Here is a 4,683-nt window from a genome sequence, read left to right as displayed (position 1 = left end):
CGAGATGATAAAGTTTTCCATAAGTAAAAGCTAAACAAAAATAAACTTTCCAGTTTTACTTGTTTTTGTAGAACCTATATATTTGGAATTGATAATAATAATTTCTACTAATTCTCTACCCCTATTGATATCCCTATCTACACCCCTCTCTACATTATGAATATCTATACCTGGATTTGATCTCAGGAACCTGGATATAATCTCCGATAGCCAAGATTTGATTAGTTGCAGCATCAGGACGTTTCCAGATTAGGGAGATAGCCTCTGGATAATAATAATGACATAAGTGATAATAATAATAATAAACATATTAAATTTATTACAAAATGTATGACAGACCCACTGGTATATTCTTCGAATAAAATTGTATAAAAACACAATTAAAACCTGTGATAACGTAGTTTAAGAATTAACAGGGATAATTTCCTGACCTAATCTCAGTGTTTAACGTGTTAATCAGGATTAAGATTATTATAATTTTATCCGTTTAAACTTCATCCGCCAGATGTCAGTATCTTTTAGTAGTATATTAAAGTGGAATGTAATGAAATGAGCTGATAAGCTTCTTATCCCCCTCAGGTATAATAATGATAATACCATCAGGAAAGTTTCAAAATAAAATGAGCAGCTTCCCCCAACCCCTATTAAGAACATCCCCCCCAGCTAGAGTTTGGGTCAATCTATACCTGGAAGTTTATCTTCCATACAGTCCAACCGTCCCCCCCCACAGCTAGAGTTTGGGTCAATCTATACCTGGAAGTTTATCTACCATACAGTCCAACCGTATAGTAGTCCCTAGGTCTACGACAATCTGTTTAGGTTGGGTTAATATTACAGGATTCACAAACACTGCTGCCTCCTAAACATTTCATTATTAGTTTTATGATTAATATTCTTCTTGTTATCATAGCTTTTATTATTTGGGCATTCTTCTTTTCGGTTCTTCTCATAGAATGTTTTGGTTAACAACCCAAAGAAATCGAATCTTTGCCACAATCTTGAATTTTCTAATTCCGTTATCTTTGCAACCGTAAATCTTTGATATTTCAAACTTAAATAATTTGATCTGTCAGAGTCATAGTTTAAAATATTTAATGTTGCACTTTTGGCTGCATTTAAGATTAGCTTTACAATTTATCACAAGATTTTATTTTCTCAAATCCTTTCTCGAAAAAAGTGTTCAAATCAAAAAAAAATAATCGTACTTATGGCCGGGTTGTACTTTACTTGCATAAGTGTATCACTGTATCAGTATGCAAAAGCTATATTTTTTTTATTTAAGAAACTTCAGTTTAAAATTATGAGCTCTCAATCTGTATCTGAGCCAACTGTAAAATAATAAAAAATTTGAAAGTTTAAAAATATTTTCCGATAAGAAAATGATCGGTTCCACTTAACTACGATAGCCCCTGTCTCTGAAGGGGGGGGGGGGCTAACCTAGAATGGACGGATTAGGATGACAGGAGTTTAAACCCATTAATTTACTATTTTACTCTTCAAGATTTTTCTAGAGTTAAGTCCTGGCAGACCGAGGAAAAATATTAGATCACTGAACAGAATCAAATTTCACCTTAGATTGTTATACATAAATTAAACATTTTCAATTATTATGAATTGTACATTTTTTATCAAAATTAAGATTTAAATTTGAAAGTCAAATGTTATTTGTGGCCATTTTCAATTTCTTACTAAAATACATCATCTTTATCTTTAGATTAAAAAGAGAGTCATTTAAGTCTGAATTCTTAGTATCTATCCATTCATCTATCCATCCATCCTTCCTTCTATCCATCTATCCATCCTTCCATCCTTTCATCTATCTGAATATCTAAGCATCAATATATTTATCTTAATCTGGTATCAATCATCAGCTTTAGGCCTAGTATGTTATTTTAAAAATTATTGTGAACATGTTTATATTTACATCGTCTTTACACTTCAGCCCTAAACCCTCTTTCTATCTATCTATCTATCTATCTATCTATCTATCTATCTATCTATCTATCTATCTATCTATCTATCTATCTATCTATCTATCTATCTATCTATCTATCAATCTATCTATCTGTCTATCTATCTATCTATATATCTATCTATCTATCTATCTATCTTTCTTTCGGTATGACTTTCTAGCTATCTATCGTTGCATCCACATAACTTTCTATCCATATATCTATCCGTCCATCTTTATATTCATATTTTTATCTCCGAATCAACTGCTCATCCATAAAATTAATTCATTCGTTTTCTATTCATCTGTCAGATGAATAGTCTGTACATGAATACACTGTAAATTGTCAATATTCTGTACATGATGAATTCACTGTAATTTTTCAATAATCTGTACATGAATACACAATTTTATATAATCTGTACATGAATTCACTGTAAATTTTGATATATTCTCTACATGAAAAAACTTTAAATTTTCAATTTAATACAGTGTAAATTTTTAATAATCTGTACACGAATACATTAAAAATATTATACAATCCGTACATGAATACGCTGTAAATTTTCAATAATCTGTACATGAATACACTGTAAATTTTAAACAATCTGTACATGAATACACTATAAATACGGAATAATCTGTAAATGAATACACTGTTAATTTTTTGTGTAAAAATTAAAGTTGAGCGTTTTCTTTGTACATTGTACTCAGTACTGTACATAATACCTCTGAGCAAGAAATTAAGAGAGTATCGTTGAACGAAACTCCTGAGTTTCCTACTTGGAGTCTATGCATTTGTGTAGATTTTTATCGTAAGAAATCAGAAAACAAAAAGAAAATGTAAAGAAACCACATAAAATAATATTTCTTACCAATAATATTGGCATTTACAACAGTGTCTGACCCCATTCATGAAACATGGTTTCTGATACAGGGTTTCATTTCGATACTCTATCTTAAGTTTCGGGCTCTGTATAATACCTTGAACACATATATAGTTTCAGTAGAAGTAAACATTTCCATTTACTGCAGTTCAGCGCCGGTTTAAGGATTCATCTCTGATTGGATAATGAGATAGATAGAAAGATAGATGTTACCGCCATACTATTTCTATTGATTCAGAATAGACACCACATGACTGAACCCTTATTGGATCAGGCGCTAATGGACTCGGCATACAGGAGTGTGAAGTGTAGCGTTATCATTGAATTTATCCCTTCTGCCAAGAAGGATCCGAAATCTGATTCTTCAACAGATTTTTAATCATCTCATTCTTCATCATGACTAATAACTGGTATTATTATTGAATCAGAATACAGTTTATTCTTCATCATGACTAATACCTGGTATTATTATTGAATCAGAATACAGTTTATTACCAGTGAATAATAAGTATAATAATATACAAAAATAACATGTGATGAACTATAGCCGGGTTTTTTACAAAATGAGTTGGCCTTGCCTAATGATAAATAGCCAAGTCTTCTTATAAGAAGCCCTTCCCCATTCCATCCACTATTCTCTATCTTAAGACTTAGCCTCTTTCCTTCCTCGCAACTGTGACTCATACCAAGCAAAACATACACACACCCACAAACCCTTACACACACTTAAACACCCAAACATGGATTTTATAAAAGATAAACAAAAGGAACTGACTTTTTGAAAAAACTAAAACTTTCTATATGATTTATATATCTTTGCAATCTGATGGTGTAAACATTTGATATTTCAATTTTTAATTTTTAATTTTTTTATAAATGTAGATGATGATTTTGTATCCTTGCTTTAATTTCAAAATAATCTTTTAATGAATTTATTTGTTTTACCAGACTGGTGTTACCCTAAACAATTATGTACATTGCACATGTATGAAGTATTTTTATCATTTCTCCATTTAATAGTATTTGTATATATAAATCATCCATCACTAATTGAGTTTTTGACACAAACTCTAATTTTCTAATCCATATTTCTTTGCAAGCTGATTGTGTAAACATTTTATATTTCAAACTTAGATTATTTGATCTATAACAATTCATAGTTTGAAATATCCAAGGTCTACAACATTGGGTTGCAAAGATATAGGGATTATAAAATCAGAGTTTGTGGCAAAGACTCAATTCCTTTGACTCTGCGTACATTACAAATAAAGAATTTAACCTGGTTTCTAAATTTGCGACCCTTCCCTTCAGGTCCTCATACGATAAGAGGATAAAGTTAAAATAAACTCACCACTCTGACCCATTTGACTTTAGGAGCTGGGTTTCCTGTTGCTCTGCACTCCATGGTCACCATCTGCCCCTTCTCCGTCTCGATATAGGTCTGGGAGTGCTTCGTAATAGTTGGAGCAACTAAAGAAAATATTGTTTTTATTAATGTTATGGGAAGAAAACATTTAATATTTTAAGCACATATATTCTAAGAAACGGAATTGTAAAATTGTTCAAATAGTTGATAAAAAATGGCAGATCAGTATGTACTATGTACCTCTAATACTGACAGAATGCCTCAAAGATCCGCTAGATTTTCCTCCAGGTACTCCTAGATCACATTGGTAGGTTCCTGCATCTTCAACCTAGATACATAAATATTAGTATCATCATTATCAGTTTTATCATTCTAATTTATTTTAGAAAATTTGTGGAACCAGAAAAAAAAATCCTGGTTATCTTGATAAAAAACGATGTGTTTCATATCTTGATAAAACACGATGTACTCCTCTATAC

The 4,683-nt window shown here is 31.1% G+C and overlaps 1 long non-coding RNA gene across 1 annotated transcript; it reads right to left on the bottom strand.

Annotated features, from left to right (window-relative positions):
- Positions 1–213: 213 nt before the first annotated feature.
- Positions 214–884, bottom strand: LOC111714015 (uncharacterized). Its single transcript, XR_002767863.1, has 2 exons — positions 754–884; positions 214–264 (listed from the first exon to the last, which is right to left on the bottom strand). It is a non-coding gene; the product is annotated as an uncharacterized LOC111714015 (long non-coding RNA).
- Between the last annotated feature and the right edge of the window lie 3,799 nt (positions 885–4,683).

This window comes from Eurytemora carolleeae, unplaced genomic scaffold (assembly GCF_000591075.1).
Source record: "Eurytemora carolleeae unplaced genomic scaffold, Eaff_2.0 scaffold858, whole genome shotgun sequence".
In the NCBI taxonomy this organism is placed as follows: Eukaryota; Metazoa; Arthropoda; class Copepoda; order Calanoida; family Temoridae; genus Eurytemora; species Eurytemora carolleeae.
The sequence above is the reverse complement of the archived record's forward strand: the minus strand, read 5'-3'. Positions and strand labels throughout refer to the sequence as shown.